Here is a 22072-nt window from a genome sequence, read left to right as displayed (position 1 = left end):
GCAGACCCTTCTGTGTATGCACTATTTGCACTAAAAATATTGCTCCACTTTACTGATCTGCTGTCACCTTCTAGTCTCACGTTTTTCTCTTTCTCTCTCTCTAGCGGTTAGCACTGTCGCTCTTAGCTATGCACAGCACCTAGCGGATGACCCTGTGGTTAGCGGGCTGAAAACGTGACTGTTCTTTTTGGAAGGGTTGGGTAGAGGCAGAAGGGTGAGGAAAAGGGTCGTCTTACAGGCAGGCAACATCACGTCTGCCGGAGATGATTACTAAACTGCCACAATCAGAAAAATAAGCTATTTCTACGGAGCTCTAAGTCACTGCGCACTGGGAACGTGGACATTTTTTTTTAGTATATGGTCCCATTCTGTTACTTCGATGCCAAGAAGACGGGGGATGCTTTAATTACACTAAAAGAGTTAAAACAATAATTCCTGCTGGGTTCATGTGCAATTTTGCCAATTAAATCCGCCACTGTTACTGCTAATTGGTAATTTACGACAAACTGACCTCGAGTGTCATTGTGCTCACGTGAGCAACGAGAGAGGAGTGAGCAGCGAGCTTCTTCACTCTGTGACCGCTCCGAGCGGGTGTTCGCACGGGCTTCACACTGCCAACCCACGGCCACTTTTGCTATCTCCACAGTCCCTTATGGCACTTAAATGCCTGAAAGTGTGACAGGGATTCTCTGGTGGCCTCTGATTCTCCATGATGGTCTGTTGTAGCCTTTAATAATCCCATCTTCTCTCTTACCTCATACAACCCATTTGGCCCGTCTAGTTGCCCATTCCTGCTGTAAAGACTCAAACCTTCATCAGTCGTTGGTCTCGTCTTAGATTCAGGAGCCGTATGTCTATCCCGTTCATTTAAGCCTCTGACCCTCTAGTTTTAGATTATGGTCTCATCTTCTAACGTTTCTCCTCCTTTGAAATAAACTTCCCTCCTGCACTTTGTTAAATCCCTTTATGTATTGAAATCTTTCTCTCCCATCCCCTCTCTCTCTTCTTTCCTCCAAGCCGGACACATTGAGATCCATTAGTCTTTGCTGATAATTTTTATCCTCCAAACCGTTCCCCATTGTAATTGCCCTCCTCTGAACTCTCTCCAGAATGTCAATTTCGATATGACTTGGGGGTGTCTATTAGGCTAAAACTGTCAATAAGTGATTTTCTTCTGGACCTGCTTGAAACAGAATGGCTGAACAGAGAACTATAAACTATTTCCTACCAAGGATGGATATATAGAATGTGTTTTTTGTTTCTGGATCCGAATCTGATTAGGAAATGTTACAATGTCACAAGCGGAATCAGATAATAAAAAATAGAGTCTCGAAAGGAACCAAAATTCAGTTTCTTGTGTATATACAAATTATACACTTAATTCCCAACATAAAGGGACCATCCGAGTAAATCTGTTATAATCCGATGTGTCTATATTCTTAAAAATATGGTAAGAAAAAAGTGATTGGAATGCCAAAGTGCAGGTGAGGAGATCCTGAAGACCTGAAATCTAGAGGACTTTGAGGAAAAGAACTGGGAACCACTTCCTGGAGTGATGGTGACCACTAATGGTTATAAGATATATATATATTTCATATGACCTTTGAACTTGCGGTATAAATCCTATGTCAGAGTAGAGAAGACAGGTAGATGTTTGTGTCATGGGGGTAGACAAAATGTGGCCCTCGTTCATTCCCCGGGGCTGGTCGGCATGTCACATCGCAGGGTGGCCGGTAATGTGGTTCGTTATAAAGGTGTGACTGCACTTTGATCTGCTTCACATTCAATGTTATCTTTACTGCTAATCAGTCCCCTGGAGTTAGACGGGGAGGATGCTAGTAGATGGGGGGGGGTTCAATGGAGACTTTTGACTTTCGGAGGAAATGTTGCCATGGTAACCCTTTTTTTTTTTATATATTTTCCCCAGTTAAATTAGTGGAGAAATGCAATTACTGGACTGTCACAGACACAGGGGATTGCAGACCCTTGGAGGTCAATATTTGAGGGTTGGGACGCGGGGAAGCAGTAATGGGTGGCAGGCCCTCTCCTGCTCCTCCATTTAGCTCAGGTCAATTTGTCTGGTAGTCACTTAGAGGCACATTAACCTCTGCACTGCCAGATGGGAGTGTTGATTATTGCTGTGTCAGGAGTATTCCCTGAAGTTCCTAGCCGTGTATCACTGATGACACGTGTTGTCTCATCATACAAGGACGGACTCTTTAACAGAATTCCAGAGAAGATATTCATGATGAAAGGGCAACACTGAACCGCCTTGTAAGATGAGGCAGACTTAAGCTTGTTTTTCATTGGCTAAGGCATTCCTGCTCCACCTTCTTTGGACATGGCTCCACCCATAGAGTACTTATTTTGTGAGTAAACAGGCACAATACCTATATAGTTTGTGGGTTGCTATGGCCAGGGGAGGGCTGGCACCTTCTGGCTCAGGGACCAGGTAAAGCCAAGTGTCCCCCTCAGCCCCTTCCTCCCCCCCTGACTAAATAGCATATGCACTAGAACACACACACCTCACACTTCCACACGCTAACTCCACTATACGCGTTGGACCAGCCCCTTGTTAGATGCCGAATTAATAGCAATTCATATTCGGAACCTCTCCATTAAGACACAAGTCTCTCCTCAACACGTTGTTCAGCCACCCCCTCCCACCATGAAACGCTTGTCATGAAGAACTGGAAACAGCCAAGAAGTCGAAGGTTGCAGTAACTAGAGCGGGAAATGATATGGGAATGATGCACATCCATAGCAGGTTAAGGGCAAGGTTATTCATCAGACGCTGTCTATCTCTCCAGTTCAGAGCTTTATGGTTACTTTGCCGAATTCATTCTTTCTGTAATAATTGGTTAGATACGTTCAAAATTGAGCAAATAATTTTAAATGATTAAGGAAAATATTTCCTCGATCCTATCGTCGGCCATTCGCTGTGTTCAGCGTGTGTCTGTAATTCACTCGTCTCAGACCTCCCGGCTTCTACAGTTCTTTGGTTTAATCACATCTTCATAAAACTTCATTGTCATGATTAAATACCCATAAAGTGAACGCTCTTGTCATATCAGAGCGCCGGTGTTTTGACATAAAATTCTCAACCTCTGCCCCAATAAAACCAGAGTATGAGAGTAAGGTAGAGCGATTCTCTTGTACTAATTCCGGAGGTTAAGGGCATGGGGTCTGTCTTTTTCTTTTTTTTATTTAGTTACAAGCAGTGGTTCCTTTGAATGAACCAGCTGGAGATTTTTTAATTGGCCATCGAAACATGGAATGTGGCTACAGACAAGAGAATCCTGACCTTATCATAATACCGCATTTCACATATCCCTCTGACAATGAACATGGACCTAGACAATGCCATGTTCCTGACCTGCAGAGCCTAGCACAGTCTAATTGCTGTTCTTGCCCCACCAAGAGACCCCTTTACAAACTCAAGGTCATCGTGAGGGTGAGCCTAACATGGTACCCCCACCTCGCATGTTTTTTCAAAAAAATATATTCCGCATAGTTTACTAATTACAGCTCCCTCTCACAGCGAGGGCACCTCTCCAACCCGAAAAATAACTTACACTTGTTATAAATGTGTCTTCTCAAAGCAGTCTCTATCAATGTTTTTAATGGATTACTCCAGAAAAGGTTTTCTTTCTAAAATGTTGCTTAGTAAGAGGGATCAAAAATTAGTTTATTTGAAATTATTTATATAATTTATAAATACAATTGTTAAATGTAAGTATAATTTAGACACATAATTTATATATGTAAATATAATTCATAAATATAATTGATATATGTAAATATAATTTAGACATATAATTTATGTATGTAAATCTAATTTATAAATATAATTTATATATGTAAATATAATTTATAAATATAATTTATATATGTAAATATAAATTATAAATAGAATTTATATAGGTAAATATAATTTATAAAAATAATTTAAGTATAGAAATGTATAGAATTTTTATCATGCCCTAGTGTGGATATAATTTTATAAGCATACCTCATACAAATAGATTTTAGTGGGCGTTAACTGGGCGGGGAGCAGGAAAAAGTGGGTGGGGAGTGGGCAGGGCCACACACCAATCCCTTGACTGGAGAAAGAAGAGACTGACTCGGAGACCCCCGAGGAGCAAGGCGTTGTTTTCAGTTCCCAGGTTCATAAGGTTTGGTCATTATGAAAACTCATCTTGGTTCCAGAATCCACAACGCTTGACTAATGAGAACACACTCTTTGTCACAAAAGGTTTACCCAAGAAACAATCATAACTTAGAAAAGCGAAGTATTAAAACTAGTGTAATTCTCGCTCTGAATTTGCCTCATCTGTCTCTTCTGGGAGACCGTTCCATAAATTCACTACTGTTGCTATCAGTTAGTACTTCCTCAGATTTGTCTTGAGGCTTTTTCCTCCCCTTGACAGCCTCTGATTTTTTTACCAACACCTTAAATTATTTTTACGCAGCTTCCCAGAGCGTTACATGTCTCTTTCTTTTTTCCCAAAAAATTCAACACCAAATGATGTGAGTATGATATCGCCTCTCGTTTTGGTAGGTAAGGTGTTAATTGGGTTAGAGCTATCAGGGTTTTGGACATATTATTATTCCAGGCACCCGTACACAGCGTATGAACTCGGAGTTCTGTAATGTATTTTAAATAGTTCTAAGAATCCTCGGCATCAGAAAGTCCTCTGCAAACATAGGTCAAGCGAGTCATCTGCCCGTATTAAATTTATTTAAAATGGTAAATATTGGGGAGATTTACAGTCAAAACAGGCAATTAAACGTAGGCCTTAACCCCCGTATGCTGTTAATGTATATAAAGGTCTTTATCTCACTCTGTATATGTGAAAGTTGACGCAGGGCTCGGAGTTAATTTTAATTCTCATGGTGGTTGATGGGGCAGTTTTGGCCACTGATGATCATACCCAGAAGTCATCGTCGTACTATGTGACTCTCTACATTGGGGTGAAATCCCTGAGAGTTCCCAGGTATGCTGATGGAAGACCATTTAATCCATAATTCGATTTGGAATCCATATTGGGCTTGGCTTATGGTATAACTCATGCACTGACCAATCAGCTCTTTACGTAGATTCACTACCTACCAATCAAATTGCAACGATAAGTACCCCTCTGCCTGGCACTGTAGAGATTTACACTGGAATCTGGCCATTTATGGGTCCACTTTAACACAAGTGGTTATATTTTATGATATAATCATAGGGCGTCATCTTCTGTTATTTCCTGGAATTTTGGTGTTTAGGTTGGTTCGGAACCCACTTTGTACGGCGCTATGTCATATGTTAGCTACGTTAAAATTTAACTGCACACGTTTTGTGTTGGGTGCCTCATAAATTAATTAAAATTTGCTGACAATTTGTAAATTTGTCTATGCCTAGCAAAAAAGGTAGGCCTGTGCCCCAAGGAGCTACGCTTAAATACCCTTCCAAGTAATAGGTACTCTAGGGGAGCGGACGCGCGATAATGCATATTATGGAATTTACACATTTATGTATTTTTTTTCGCTCTGGTGTAAGACCTTTGTGAAAACACCTGAACCGAATAAAACAATGATACGCCACCTGTGTTTTGGTGAGAAAAAAAAAAAAAAAAGAAAAGTAAAATGTTGCCATAGAAACATCCGGCATAAGAAAAAGCAGCGCCATAGGTGATGTAACGCGCAAAAATACAATAAAAGGAAGAAAAGACAAAACTTCACTGGGCCTATTGATGAGAAAGGAATAAACATATGGAGAGCTGGGAACACAGACATGAGGAAATAATAGAAAAAAAAGTTAAGCGACAATGGAGCTGAAAATAGGGACAATACATTAAAATAAAGTTCAACTAAAACATTTTTTTTTTAAAAAAAAAGGGATTTTTATGGATATTTTATAGATAAAAAAAACAGACGCGCGTCAGTAAATTGAACAACAGGGTATTGCCTGCCGAAGAGTTAAATGTGGAACACTCACCATGGAAACCAGTGGAATTTTCATGGTTGTTCTATATTTAAAACTTTGTACCAGAATGGACATATGATGTCACAACTTGCTCCACCGAGGAAAGTTTCCATCCCCCTCCATTTTGAGTGTATGTAATAATTGAAATTGGCATTGCACATGTGCAGATCCTGGCAGTCTGGACATAAGCCTGCTATACAGTGGACTGTCTCCTTGCATTAGGGACTGTTGGCATCTATGCAATTTCAAATCCTACACCATATCTCCCAACAGTCCCAACTTTTTTCATGGGACAGTATTTGTGGGCGTTGTCCTACTGTCCCGAGTAGTTGCCCCATGCTGTTTCGCTTTTCGGGAAAGGGGATCAAGGGCAAAGGTGGGAGATCCTCTGATCTTCCCTGAGTGCTGGGGGAGCTGTAAAATTAATGGCGGTGTGTCCACAGCAGCTCCCATGCGGCCACCTTTTGATGTTCATCTGGTGGCTTCTCAGGTAAAGTGTGTGGGTGACAATGCCTCTGGCTCCGCCCACTTTTGGGATGGACTCATCCATTTCTTAGTGCTGGTCCCACCCTTCTCATACCCCCTTGTCCCTTGTCATCCCCCCTGTTCCTTGTTGCATACCTCTGTCCCTTGTCACACCCCCCAACACAGGTGTCCCAATTTGCTACACTGACCTAGTAATGAATGAGCCTCCAAGTTGGTTAAGCACATGTTGGTTTTGGATTCCTTGCTTGAAAACAGGTGACTAAAGGATATCTATGAAAGATCATATAGTTAGGGTTATCTTTTAAGGTTATAGAGATCATGTTAGATCCGGTACCATTCACATATTAATAAGCAGGTGATTCTTAGCCGAAGCTTTTGCCGTGAATTTTGATAAGCGTCGTGTCTACTAGGGGACGCTGACGCTGTCTGGGAGCATTTTAAGTCCTCCGCCGCCCCCTTCCCAGAACATCTGGCTGGGACGCAAGTGCCTCTCACGCTCTGCCTCCGGAACGCGGAAATGTAATTAGCTCTCAGTCTCGTTTATTAGCGAATACACAGAGGATTGGATCAGGACAGCGCGAGGGATTTGCCTGGTGGATATATTACATTTCTTTGCATTTGACAATTAGCGTTCCTTAATCTAAGCAAATTCCTCCAACTCGTTCGCTGCCAACAGAATTACAATAATTCCTTTACACACCTGTGCGTGGAAAACTACAGACTGAGGAGCAGAGTGGACCTGTCATGTAAATGCAACATTACATTAATCATTACGGCGTAAAATCTGTTTATATTGTGTGAACTTTTTGTAACAGCTTTAGAATTTTAGTTAATGATGCATTTCCGCCATAGAGGTTTGTATTCTACCATGACTCTTTGGCTCCCATGATGTTCCCCAACTTGTACCTGAACTCCATTAGAGGTTGTGTGTACCCTTGCAGGACTCTAGAAGCATAAAACATAGGAATTGCGTGATGCCAAGTTGTTATAGTTGACACAATCACTCTAAAATGGGACATCAGCACTTGTGACAGTAAGTGGCATGACATTTTCCCTGTATGACCCTTTTTGTGCCTGCCTGATTCTTCTATACTCACTATTCTGACCCTGATCCTATAAGTTAGAACTCCAGGCCAGTGATGTTCCATGATATGGACAGTGGAAAATGTCGGCTGATCATGGTCTGCTCGGCTATCTGGGCTTGAAAAAGCATGACCCTGACAAATGACCAGAACTGAAACATTCTGCCAGTGTGTTCCAGTAGGGGGGACTCAGTCCTAGCTTTTTGTTCACAACCATATATTTTGGGGGTTTTAGGAGAGTTGCCATTTCATGTCACTGACCTCATGTTGTGAAGGGCCAAGCCTATACACCTAACTTTTATTGGGGTCCAAATCAACCCAAAAATATGGTCTGCTCCTTGAAAACCAGGACACAACCCCAGTTAGCATCTGCTCCAGAACAGTTTGGATGGCCCTATAAAACGTGTATATAAAGAGAGATTTCTTGAAGGTCACCTCACTGATTAAACTATGCATGACGCTTGGCCAGCTCAGCTCTTCTTAGACAGATATATGGACTGAAACCATAACTCTCATGCGGACTCCTGCTTTAGTACAAAAAAAAAACTTGAAAAAGTAGGAGATTCAATGATCTGAAGAACATCTTGAGGTCTTCTCATTTCTAACGGAGCTCAAACCCTTCAAGGAGCATGCATAACATATTCCGATGATGCAGAACATCCCTTGTTTTGGGGACCTGTTCCTTGACATTCCGTGACTGTGCAGAACATTCCGTAATTTTGCAGAGAACACCGCACCGTTTCTGTTTAATCACAAAGAACATTCTCTAATAGTGTAGGTTTTTCTGTGAAGGCGCAAAAGGTTTGTAGGAGACTGTCAGACTCCTCGCTGTCTTGTGATACATCGGAATTTCACAGAGTTAGTAAATGACCTTCAGACTAGGCTGGAATGGGAAATTGATTTTTTTTTTTTTGGCAGACATGTCTGATCTGTGCAGGTGCAAGCAGAGACGTACGGAGAGGCAAATAGGCAGTTACCTGGATACAGGCTCCTGTAACTCCTTAGATGGATGGATTTCATAACGTTTACAACCAAGGATTTTTAAAGATTACAGGGTGTTGTCAAAAAAGTGTTGTTACTATAGCAACCATTTACATTTTCTTGCTGATTGCACCATCCCATTGATTGATACGTTGTTAAGGCCACTCTTCAAACTTCGCACCTGAATCACTTTGGAGACATAACTCCAAAGAGCTTGTTTCCCTGTTAGAATACAACATGTATGGAAGATGTGAACAAAGTTTGTTGCAGTTACCATAGCAACTGGCAGAATGTTCCTACACATTGCTGTATGCAAGAATTTGATTACAAGCAATTATTTCACTTCTATTTTGCGTGGGTCACCAAAGATGATGGAAAACAAGAACATCTCATCCTGTCCCTTTTGTCTTGGAGAAGACCTCAGTTTTCGTCTTCACAGATAAGACAAAACTTTTCTAGCAAATGTTTTTAAGCTTTATATTTGTATTTGCCCGTACCACTCAGCACCAGATAAATTCCATTAGTCATTAAAAAAACAAACCATCACTTCCGCGTTTCAGGCCTGGTCCTCTTATCGGTGGCATTAAGGAGCTTCTGGTCTATTTCCACGTCTTATACATCGCTGTTCAGATTGGTGTTTATACTATCCAGAGGACCTTAAGTCGTCTCAACCTCTTGTTCTGTCTCTCGGAATAATTCAATGGAGGGGTATCCTTGCCAAAATGGATATTATCATAATGCTTAGACTTGGCAGAGGTCCTTCCATCAATGACCCCTTGAAGGTTACAGACAGCTCTTCTCCAGTACCGGAACGTAAAAGGGACTTTCTAAAGCCGCAATGGGAAGTGGATTAGTTGGAGACTGGGGGCAGGGATCCCCTGAGCTCATAGTAATACTCACTAAAACTATAGAATAAGAGAATTTAGCTTTTGTGGAGGCACCCACAAGCAGATACGTAGACCTTTTATCACATCAACGTTTAGCATCTATTACTGCCAGGAAATGTCCTCTGTCTATCTTAAAGTACTAAATTTGGAGAATTTGGAGGAATAGCATTCATCAAGTATAACAGGTTGGGGGGGGTACGGTGCGCCATTAACCCTTGGTTGCTTGGTCCAGTACACTGCATCAACTTCTTCTCCAGTTAGAAAGCTGTACCCTTTGGCTGCAGTTAACATGCTTTCTCTCTCTCCTGTTCCTGTGATTTTGAAGCTGTCAGAGCCAAGTCTCTAATTACCGTCTAATTTTACAAAATCCGTACTTAGCGGTGACATAGAAATCCAAAGTAGCAATTCAGCTTGTCATGCGGAATCCAGAGAAGGGGAGAGGACTCTGGGGGGGGGGGTCTGTATTGTAACAATTCGTACAGGTTGTCGAGAGAACTCACGTGTGAGAAGTTTGGAAGTATTTTTTTTATATTAAGGACCTTTTTTGGTTTCCCATGTCAGACGAAATCCTCCAAGTCGGTCGGTACAAGGGAGGAAGGGCCATGACCACTACAGTTGTTTTCCTTCTTCTTTTAGGTGGAAATTATTTAAAAAGAAGGAACTGGCCAAAAAGTACACTTATCAATCCTCTTCCTGGTAACGGAGGTCTCATGATTGTGAGATGTGGTGGCAGGAACCTTGTGTTGTGACATCATTGAGCCCTAAAAAACATTCCATCTGCACCCCTATTTCACATGCTAAACTGGCAGTACCCCAAATAAAGGTGGGACGTTTTAGGACGTGGTTGATGGGGCTACCCAAGCAAATTTAGAATCGTCGGCAAGTATGTAGAAGATATCAACATTGATGAGCAACCTGAAAAAAATACATCTTCTATGATAAAGGGTGAGAAAAGATGCATATTTTAAGTTTTTGTTTATGTTTGCACAAAAATATTCCAATTTTAAAAAAAACTATGTTTATGAAATAAAGGTGTTAATTCTTATTTCGTGCGGCGCTTCTGGAGTTGCCCTCCAATTGCAACGATTATTGCTGTATCCTTTGTGCGGTTAATTGGATTGCCGTAGAGAGCCAGGTATTTATAGCCTGGAATATCTACCCCAGGTGTATAAGAACGGAATAATTTACATTGATCCTCAATAAAAATGAATTGGTCTTTCTAGAATGTACGTATTCCACGTGTGTTCGAACTACGGACTCTCCATAAAACCTCTCGATATACCTTTATGAATCATGCCGTGTAAACGCTCCCTATAGCATGCTCTGTTCTATTTTAACCCCTTAATGACAAAGCCCGTACATGTACGGGCTCAAAATGCATTGTTTTCGATCGGTTTAGGGACCGCCCATTGTCCTTAAGGGGTTAATCTCTTCTAATTGATCCAGCTTTGCCTTTAATGTGACGGGGACGTTTTTTTTTTACAGAGGCAAATCCCAAAAATGAATTCCCTGCGAAGAGCTACAAATTGTGCAATTACTATAAAAAAAAATGAAACCGTATCTGCTGATTGCTCCAAATATATCAGCAGATACTAGAACTGTGACGTGTTTGGTCTTGACGAATATAAACCTAGTATGTTTTAATACCCCCCCTCTTAGGGTTTATGGCAGAGCTCTACAGAGTTTTTTCATAGAGGTTGAGAAACACAAGTAGAAACGAATAGTCAGCAGCAATGTTCTTGTCCAAAGCCATAACTGTCCGGGCTACGGTTTATTATGACCCATGGAGAACGTTATTACTATACCTCCGCAGTACTCCATCTCAACCCTTTCATTTGGTTACAGTGAGCTGTACCTTCGCTCATTTCGTTTTTCGGCTGACGCACATCATACTATTTTATTTTATTATTTATATTTAGGTTTTTTTTTTTCGCATACCGAGGCAGGAAGCAGGTGACAAAAAAAAAAACAGTCAAAGGTGACGGAGGAAGGGGGGGGCGGCAGGAGAACGAGACATGGTGACAGACTCGGGAAGCGAAGGGTTGTGTTAAAATAGAGGAGAGTCGGGCAACATAGAGGCGCGGAGAGGTGATAGATGCATTTTGAAAGAATGAAAATGCAAAGAGAGGTTTGTCATTTCTCTGCTGTCTGGTTCCATCCTTGACAGATTGATGCAAGTGAAATATCTTATTTAGTGCCAAGATGAATCCTTTTAAATATCAGATGCAGTTTTCAAGGACTGCCGTGGAAAAGGGCTGTATTTCTCATCTGGGGACAGACCTACGCTTTACAATATCCGACGATCCTGGTGCCTTACTGCAGAAAGGTTGGGCTCCCTTTTGTTCAAGGTCAAAAAGAAACTTGGCCTTGAAAAACCTCTTTTTCTTTCTAATGCATCTCTTCAGAAGAATGGATTTTGTTTTAAGGAAAAACCAGAGGATCGTTGGTTAAAAAAAATGGAGGGTGCTTTATTACATGACCTGGAAGTATGGCAGGCATAGACTAGAAGAATAATGGTGGACCTTTTGTATCCAGCTGCTTCTGTCTACAGCTGCCACGATGCTCAAGAAGCAGGTTGGCCAAATGTTGGTCATTATTGGTGTGGGTTGAAGGTCAAATCTCATTGGAAGTATTTCATGGTCAGCAGAGGACTTTAACCGCCCAGACGTATACCCTATTACCAACTTTTACACCCATTGCCGAGCCTGTCCTGTCTGTAGAACTAAAGGGGCAGCTCTCATTGGCCGAAAGGTATAATATACCGTATTGGCTCTGATATAGGCCACCCCCGTATATAGGCCGCACCCTAAAAGTTTGGTGCTTTTTTAAAGAAAAAAGTTTTTTTTCTTTAAAAAAGCACCAAAAAACACGCTGCCACTGTCTTCCCTCCCCGAGATATGCTGCCACTGTCCTCCCTCCCCGAGATATGCTGCCACTGCCCCCCCCCCGACTTACCGGAGCAGACTCCCGGATGTCTTGCGGGGCCGGCGGGAGACATCTACGCAATAAACTTCCGGTGCCGGCACCGGAAGTTGTATACGCGTATTGCGTAGACGTCCCCCACCGGCCCCGCAAGTCATCAGCTTGCAACCTTATGGTTTCCTGAAAGTGAGAAAAACGACAGATTGAATATAAATATCTATAACGTGCATATGTTCTAACTCACTGGTCTTCAGAATAAGAGCAGACACATGCAATTGTCTAAAAGTTGCGGCTAAAGAATGCCTATGGAGAGCAAACATGTTCATATTGTTCGCCATCTACTTTTTGGAAAGGTCAACAGGGAATGAAAACAAGCCAAAGAATCCACAAAAGCAAAAAAGAAATCTGGCCTGTGCTACTTAGTAGTTTTATGATTTCTTAAGTGATGGATAATAGCGTGAAACGTCTTGATATGCACTTTTCTGTGCAGGCTCATTGCTTTGTCTGGAAACGTGTTTCGCGTTATAGTATCAGTGTAATATTAGAATATATTTATCCTTTTTGCCAGATTTTTGGATTGCTCTCTCTGTTAACTTTCATCGGATTTAAAAATATGATTTAACACTGTCTACAAAGGAGTGCTTGCCAGGATTTGGATGCAGCCAAGTACCATATTCAAAAAGAAAAAGCCTTTAAAGTGACGGGGATTCCTTCCAGTCTCCCCGGTGCCAAAATATACAATAAGCTGAAAATTTCTAAAGTCAAAGAGTAATGTTGGACGGAAATAATTAGAGACTCCATTCACAAAGCTAGGCCGGCCGTAGGGCTCGTATAGATAACCTGCAAACTTCCTAGGGCAGGGTACCTGGAGCTTTGCAACTTCTGGCGTGGTGGCTTCGCAAGGGGACATGGCTAGCTGAGGGCGTGGATGGTTGTGCATGGGGGTGGGGCTAGCGGGGCATGGCTTGTGCATGGGGGTGGGGCTAGCGGGATGCCCTATGGAGTCTTTAGTGGGCAGGGAGTAGGAGGGGCGATGAGTAGTGAGTGGGCATGGCCAAACTCCACTCCCCTGCTTGGAAAAAGCAGAAAGTGGCTTGGAGACCCAGGGAAGCGGAGCTTCACCCGAAGATTCCAGGACAGACCCATAAAGCTCCCAGGTATGCTAATATATTGAATACCCGGGAAACCACAGAGCTAAAACATCTAATGTAACTTGTTATTCTTTTTTTTTTCTTTCAGCTTTAAAAACAGCATATTAAAGTCCATTAATGTGTATTCTTTGCTTAAAAGGCTGCATCGAGCACCAGAGTGTCACTTTAATGTGGTATTTTTTACCAGAAATGGGATTATTTCGCAATATCCATCCGTAAATACACATAAGCAGTTCTAGCAGAACCAATCCAAGTATAAATAATGATAGAGAGAAAGCCCCTGTGTATTGGGGGCTGAGGAATGCTTCAGGATCTACACGTTGGCTCATCTTCTTCTTGCAAAGAATCATCATGGGACATAAGTCATAGATGAATAATGCTGCAGATAAATGTAAAATGAGACAGGGACATGAAGCATCTCCCAATGGAGTGTCCCTCAGACCTGCCTCTGTATCGGGCAGGAAATTTTATTTTTAACTTAGCATTAAACTTGTTTCTCATGTTTGACAGATAGGCTTTAAAGGAACAGCAAAGGTGGAAGTAAAGTGTAGTCACGTAAAGCACTGACTTACTTCTTTCCAGGCATGTTTCCTTATCATCAGTCATGGAAGTAGGCAGCCGGGGGCACATTGTATAGAATTTACGGATCCATAAGTGTTTCTCTCCGCCACCTCTATCTGTTGGTATGAGAACTGGGACAGTTTGTCTATGTCAAGTGTCTACGCTTGACAATGTTATGATGTCATAATACTTTCACCCTAAAGACATACTAATGCAGGGACATTCCGTGGTTGGTGACATCACATTCCATTTATGGTAGTAAATAACGATGGTACAGAGGGTTAGCATCATGGCTCCCACCACCAGTGAACGGAGAGACCATGGCAATCTCCTGAAACAACAGGGGTGTTGGCTCCCACTTCATACCGTATCCCTGTTTCGTCTGGCCAGTCACATGTTTGTGACCCAAATCTTGTTGTCCCTCTTTCCTCCTCTGATGCCCCTGATGTTCCTATTTTCTAGAAGCTGCAATATTTGTACGATATTCTCATATCTTGAAAAAAAATGGACAGCTTTCTGATAGTAACACCTGGAATATACCGTATCTGTCACCTGATATTATTGTGACATGTGCTTATCACTTGACACTACCAGGTGTGAAATATTTTCCAGGTGCCGTTATCAGGTGATCAACAACCATCGTCAATTACCATGTTAGATACACGATAAACGCTAATATCTGAGATCTCTTCGTACCACCTTGGTTTAGTGGCTGACAATTGTTCAACACCTGAAATTATTATCTGACAAGAGTTAGACGCACTTTTTTAATGTTTTCTAACAAATATTTATCCCCTGGTATCATGACACAAAATATGTTTCTACGTATCTCCTTGATAAATGCTGTCTGCTTGGTATTATCACCTGAAAATGGCAAGTGATCGAATAATTAATTATATTATTACCACCCAGCTAATATCGCCTGGGACTACGTGTAAGTATTAACTAATCGTCACACGATGTTATCACCTAACAGGTACAAATCGCAGAGCTCAAAAAAATGACCCTGATTAAGAATGTTTGGAATACAGGCAACTGTAGTAGATTATGACAGCTTCCAATTGTCTATGTATATGAAGGAACATCCCTCTTTGCAACCCAAATCTATGTGTCCCTCTTTCCTCCCACTGATGTCCCTCTTTCCTCTCACTGATGCCCCTCTTTCCTCCTACTGATGCCCCTCTTTCCTCCCACTGATGTCCCTCTATCCTCCCACTGATGTCCCTCTTTCCTCCTACTGATGCCCCTCTTTCCTCTCACTGATGCCCCTCTTTCCTCCTACTGATGCCCCTCTTTTCTAGGAGCTCAGAATGTTTCAAGGGTATGAAAGTATCTCAGGATTTTAGAGCCCTTAAGCCAGGTTGGCCAACAGATTCTGGACTTCTGTTTGAGCTTCACTGCCTGCTTCTTCACTCATGTCCCATGCAAGGTCTGTCATATAATGAAGAGCCCACAGTAAAACCTAGCAGGGGGGGCATTTCTATACCTTAAATGCAGGTATTGATGGGTTCTTCCAAAGAGGATTCAAGTTGTCCTTTAAAGAACCGTGTTGATAACCTGATATGACCCTTCTGGAAATTAGCTGTTGTGAAAGCGTAGAACTTCTCCGAGTTGACAAACAGTCAGTAATAAAATCAGTTACTTAGTTTGGCAGTTGGTATATCTTTTACGGACTCTTATATTTCAGGTCTGCATGTTTAATAAAGATTATGTAAGCTGCTTGATGAAGTGGTTTGTAGCGCTGGAAAGTGGTTTCTGATGGAATATTGTGGATCAGACCCGTGAGCCAAAAGTCCTGTTCATCTAATGGAATTCTGTTGTACCTTCTCCCTGTCTCTCTCTCTCTACACCCCATTAATGAACAGGATCTGGATTTCTCATCAGAAAGCTAGCGAAGGATGCATTTCTTGGCTGCGAAAGGGGATGCTTTCTTAGCTCAGTAAACAGCATGGAAACCAAAGCCAAAAAAACCCAAAGTCGCTTAAGGAAGGGAATAAAAACAGATGATGGAGAGAATTCCCTGGGGATGTCATCGGCTGGCAGCTAATGCAGGTCACCGACGAGGGATAAGAAGAGATATATGCCTGTGTCCCGGGAGTTTTACAGCCCTAATGTATAGAAACAGCAGAAAGCCACTCTATACATTTAACTGTGCAAATAAAATACATCCTTTTAGTTCTTCATTGGCCACAATGCCACATAGAGAGTTTTGGTAAATCCTTACCCCTAGTCTCACTTCTATCCCCCTGTCTCTTTGGTATTTCGGTCGCTACAATGTATCTTTACATAGCGCGAATCACCTGCTATCTCTCACTTGACCACTAGGTTGCGTCATTTGGTCTACAGGTAGAGGAGAAAAAAGAGCTGTAAATCCGGTCGGATTTTTTTACCCACTGTGACAACGCCAAGAGAGATCAGTGGCAAGAGACCTCAGAGAAAGGCTAATGAGAGTGCATTAGCCTTTCCCTTCTCTGGTGGAAGACTGTTTTGTGTCTTTCCCTTCTCTGGGGGAAGACTGTTTTGCGTATCCACTACCGTTGATCTCTGCGGCTTAAAGAATAAAGGAAACAAAGACAAAGGTAGCACGTGAGATCAACTAAGAGGCAACAGATTGAAAGAAGCGTAGGAGAGGAAAAGAAGGCAGAGTGTGGGAGGAAGAGATGTTTGTGACAGTGATGATGGCTGATATAATTGACACCCGGCTGACTTTCACAGCTTCCTGTTTGTCACTTTGCTCAAACGCAGGCAGGCAGGCAGCATCACACAGGTGTTAAAGGGTAGGGGTCAGTGCCTGTCGTGTCAGCTCCGGAGATGGTTTGCTGCCTCAATGCACGCAATGACAAGGGCAGGAAAGTATATATATATAATGCATATAATAAATGATACGTAGGCATTTACAGCCAGGGTTGTCCCTATGATGTGCCATCATCTGCTCTTCGTATTACTTACCGCCAAGGACTGTCCGTCTCGGCACAATTTCTTCCTGGGTATCGATGCAGTTGACTGCTTGAGGTTCTCCCCATGTCTGTCATTCACTGGCCTGAGTTCCTTCTCTGAGAGCTAATCACGGCCGTATAGTTATTGGCTGCCCTGCTATGTAAGCAAATTAAGCAGCTACAGATGGACATTTATGTTAAGTTCCTTGGTTTGCATAAATTTAAACTTGTAGGGTTTTTGGGTCATGTCTGGGTCCAGCCACCAGCATAACATTGACCCACTATAGTAGAAAAAGCCAAGACTATCTCTAGCAAGCTTTTCGAGAGGAGTGAGAGCCATAAGCTCTTCTTGTGAGCCTTGGTCACCACTTTGTCCTCCATGGGAGATGCAACAGGAGGTCTGGGTTTCTCTTGCACTTCTGTGTGCCGCCTGTCAAAACGTGATGTCATATGTTGGCTTTTTTTTATCTCATTTGCCAGCTGTGTTCAGAAGCACAATAAGTAACAGTGAAGATGACCCATGACGCGGACTTCACCTTCAAGGGTTGAGACTCCACTACCTCCTGTGCCAAGAATTTTAGATAAGCAGGTTAAGATTTTTTTTTTAAACAAAAAAAGTAATAAATACTTAATAAAGGGCCAGGAAGTCATCGGCAGGGAGCCCCAATTCTAGCTCCGTGCACAGATGTTCTCTTCCTTTATCTCCAATCCCAACTTTGTTAAATTTCTTTGATGTTATCTCCCTACCAGTTCTCCTTTTTTCTTCTCCGTGCCATCCAAACCCAAAATCCCACCACTTCTTTCGAGCGTCCTCCCACGACGCAACATTCTCTGTTTTGTCATTTTTAACAACGGCCTAAAAAAGAGAGTCTGGCGAGCTTTTGTTTTGTGATCGAGGTAATAAGGGAGAGGCTGTTCTGAAGATGAGTATTAGAACATAGGAACTGTCACTTAGTCTTCATCCCGTTACAAGCCTCACACAACTGTCTGCCCTCGGGGCGCCCTGCTTCACTGCTCACAAATCTTTCACTTTCAATAAAGCGTTTTATAGATTTCCACACATCTCTCCCTGAGCACGGCCTTTTTTCTCAAAGCCCTCCACGGCTCGATGATTCCCACCTGTTGTGTTTTAACTCCTACCTGTCCGACGAGAACTCTCGATGCTCCAGATACCCTAGTACCCTTTTCTCACATTGTAAACCCAACTTAGGATAACATCGTTATCCTATCAAGCTAGTTTCATTTCCCGCTCCAAATTATTCTGTATTCTCCAACATGTAATAAGTATACGACCTGCTTTCTTTCCAACAGTTGTGCTGCTGTGATAAAGTTTGGCCATTTCTGGGGTCTTTTCTCTACTTTACTCCATACTAAAAGTAGTGGATATTTGGTATAGCCCCCAGCCAAAGACGGTAGCAGCTAACAACGTAAGGACGCTCAAACACATTTCATGATATCGTAACAGGTGTCAAGAGAGATATGTGTTTGTTGGGGGCAGTATTCTGCCCTTTCCATTAGATCTAAGACTTGAATCGGCTACGTAGAGATGGAGTCGTGATCTTATTTGCTCGACTTGGCGGCTGCAAGCTCCGTGGCCTGCGCCTGTTAGGAAAGGTGGGTGTCGAAGCCATCGATGGAGACAACGTAAAGTTCTCCCGCCTGACGTAACTCCGGAAAAAGAAATCGCAGCTGAGGTGGACAGCAGCGCCATCTACAGTCTGCTTTGGGAACTACAGGGACCCTTCCTAAAGAGACGCAAATTATTAACCCTTCGTTTTCGATATATCGGATTTTTATTTGTTGGGTCGTTGCTGCACACCCATTGATCCATTGACACTCAATGAACAATTGACATGAAGAGACGTTGTCATCATCCCAATCACCGCTCTGCAGTATCAAGCAACTTAATTTGCATTTCTCGGTCTATAAATAGAGCCGGTAAAACATATGTTGCTTCGTAACTAATTACCATGCAAACAATCGCAGGTCTCTGAGCAGTAACACCTGTTAAAACTGAGCTAAACTCACTTTTTATTTTAGTTCTCTGATTTGGCAAATATTGGAATTTGTAGTTTGCATTCATGGCCGATGCCATGAATGCGTGACATCACACAGCATCACCCATGTCATATGACAACATAACACCACATCTCCCGCTATGTGGGAGCTGTGATCCACCACAACTGGCAGTGGAGCCAGGGCAACGTATTGTGGGTCATGCTACGTCACATGACCCCGCGGTGAAACCGAGGCTGCTCGAGTTTACATATGTGTGGCAGAGTGTATGTTGGAAGGGGGCAAGGGGCAAAGGAGGCACAGACAAGTTGATTAGGGGCAATGATGGCACAGACCAGCTGTTGAAGTTGGGGGGCCCTGGGGCAATTTTTGCACCAAGGCCCTGTGGTTTCTAGTTATGCCCCCCAAGGGTTTCCCATCCCAAACAGGTAGGTATGCATATAACGCGCACGCCTGTCCACACAAAGAGCGTCTGCGTGTTATCTGTGCTTTTATATGCCGTGTCCTCTTCATTTTTCAGTGTGTTTGGATACTACGAAACGTCAAAAAAGGGTAGTAAAAAAGAGTATAAAAAGAAAAAGCCCATTTGTTCCGTAGATACTCAACAAGCGAGCAAAGTATGTTTCAACAGTATGTGAAAATGGGATTTGTACGTCTCTCTGCCTTTAAAATGAACATTTCATTTAGTACATCTTCCATTTATTTTCTGAGCTGGAACAAATAATCCATTTTTTTTTACACTTTTTCTGTGTCTCGATTCTTCTTTCAGTATCCTAGATACACAAGATACAAATGATTTTTTGTTCTCTTTTTTTTTCCTCCTTCTCTTGATGTAGTATTTCAATGAGTGTCTTATTAACACTAGCACCTTAGTATCTTAGCCTTTTATGAAGAGCCTCGGGGGTCCGCAGCCAATCACATGAAGGGACCATCTTTAAAAAAAATAAAAATAAAAAAAAACTACTTGGAACAAGAGGATGAAATTCAATCAAACGCAAGAAAAAAGAGCCCAGAGCTGATCCATAATGTGTGTGAAATTAGAGGCTCCAAAACACGCGGTGACCTCTAGAATCTGCTTTGGTAATAATAGCTCTGCGGCTTTTATGAAGTGTGCAGGGTTTTTGGTGTGTGTTAAAGCAATATAGGAATATTATGCCATGCAGACCCCTTCAAAGTCCTTTTTTAGTATTGTGTAGCGGGGATATGTCATTCGTTTTTACTATTCTACTGAGAGAGTGGTAGATACGTGGAACAGGCTCCCAGCAAACGTGCTAGAGGGTAATACAGTGAGGGTATTAAACATGCATGGGATAGGGCATACGGCTCCTGAATGTAAGACGAGACCAACGACTGATTATGGTTTGAGTCTTTACAGCAGGAAAAAGGATGGTGCTGAATAGATCTGATCTGCTGAATATTACGATGGCCCCCAACCAAGCGGATGCGCAAATCAAGCCGTCGGTCGCACCTACGTCATCTGGCGGCCGCTGGACTTAGTGCCAGAGCCCCCTCGTGATAATCGGTCCGGCCCCTGGTATTACGTTTATTTTTATCTTAAGTAGGCTATAAGCCCAAGGAAGAAGATGGTCCCCGCTTGTTATATCTCGGTGTTTTGTTGCATGAGGGTTAAAAAAGCGCGATTTGCAAAATAGGTCATTTAGGGAAGATCCGCAGCTTGGAGCAACTAATCCGAGTTTATCCTCCGGACTGTTTTCCTGTTTGGGTTCAGCCTCTCCTGTTTATTAGGGCTGTTTAATAAGCTTACACTTGCAGTCTGTAATCCCGGTATCTCTCCGGGCCAATAATTCAGGCACTCTGGGGTCCAAATCACTGACAGGCAGATAAGAGGAGCACAGAAGCTTGGCTAGAAGAGGCCTCTTGCTAATAATTAACCCGGACATCCTCACAGCATTGATAGACAGAAGAAGGGGGGGGACATGACCCGACTTTGTGCGTAATTTGCTTTGCTAAATAATAATCATTTTCAATTTAAAGTCTGCTCGTCGTGTGGTCTGACCGGTGATGATGGAATTCCGATTAAGAGATCAACTTTTATTTTTCTTTCAACATCAAGCCCACAAATTATATCTCCGGGGAAATGAAATAAGTTGCTAATTACTGACTAGTTCATATCGGCCGATACTTATTCTCCTTGTCCTAACCATATGCCGAATGATGAATTATTCCCGTTAATACAATCTGCTAGCAGAATTACTAAAGCGATGTAATAGCCCGGATGGTATGGTCCAGCCCAGGGCTCTTCTCTTCTCTACACATTATTATTCCAACCCCTAAACAACTTATTTTTTCTCTCTTTGGATGTTCCTCGGAGTTCCTCGGAGCTGACTTGGAAAAGGTCACGGTTTGCCACGCTTTCTAACCCAGTCTCGGGGTAAATAGGCAGATTTTCAGGCTTGAGATTAAACACAGGTGGATTCAGAACATCCTAACCTTCTGGCAATACATTATTTTCACATGGAATGTTGGTGGAACACTTTGGCATTCATTAACAGTTTGCTATAAAATAATAATTGTGATGGACTGAAAAGGCTTAATATTTGAAGAGTCCCAGGGTCAGAAAAATCTATTATTTACGTTCAAACGAATGCATATTTAGCAGGGCAGTTTCATATCTTTCTCAAGCCTGGTGCTTTAATGATTATTTCCAATCCATTCTTCATGGAGTCTTCACCCTTCACCCCCCCCCCACAAAGAAAAAAATGTAACTAGCCAACGATGGACATTTTTTTGCGTGACTTAATGATCTATTGGTATCATTTTTGTAAGGCAGTAAGAACAGTTTCTATACACATTATCGGGGCTTTAAGGGCTGTAGAACCCCGCGATACCCTCATACCCAACAAAACAAGGAATTCATTGGATTAATGTAAATTTCTTCACCGTTTTACCAAAGTATGACTTCTATCCATGTCCTCTGGACCAACTTTGGGATTTTAACAGTAAATGCCTGTGTTCCGTTGGAAATTAAAGTCTGTGCTTCCCAAAGAGGACTACATTAAACCAGCGGCGTTCTCGTTCTGCATGCGGGAACGGCTGAGACATTGTGTTTGTGCCGCCT

General features: G+C 42.4%; 2 protein-coding genes across 14 annotated transcripts in view; one reads left to right on the top strand and one right to left on the bottom strand.

Moving 5' to 3' along the window:
* The window catches only part of SDK2 (sidekick cell adhesion molecule 2), a 97405-nt gene that overhangs the window by 18828 nt on the left and 56505 nt on the right, over window positions 1-22072 (top strand). The window lies entirely within an intron of this gene.
* Window positions 1-22072, bottom strand: part of RPL38 (ribosomal protein L38) — a 265046-nt gene that overhangs the window by 193925 nt on the left and 49049 nt on the right. Inside the window, exon 1 of one of the 13 annotated variants that reach the window (XM_053454052.1) lies at window positions 20936-20939. The exons of 7 other annotated variants lie outside the window; for them this stretch is intronic. The gene's annotated coding sequence lies outside the window, so the exon portion shown is untranslated. Of the gene's footprint in view, window positions 1-469; window positions 474-6900; window positions 6908-11703; window positions 11708-12353; window positions 12358-20935; window positions 20940-22072 lie in introns of those variants that run through there. 5 more of the 13 variants (XM_053454066.1, XM_053454038.1, XM_053454039.1 and 2 more) reach the window with 5 other exon arrangements.

This window comes from Spea bombifrons, chromosome 13, assembly GCF_027358695.1.
Source record: "Spea bombifrons isolate aSpeBom1 chromosome 13, aSpeBom1.2.pri, whole genome shotgun sequence".
NCBI lineage: Eukaryota > Metazoa > Chordata > Amphibia > Anura > Pelobatidae > Spea > Spea bombifrons.
Note: the sequence above shows the minus strand (reverse complement) of the source record. Positions and strands in the feature narration are given on the sequence as shown.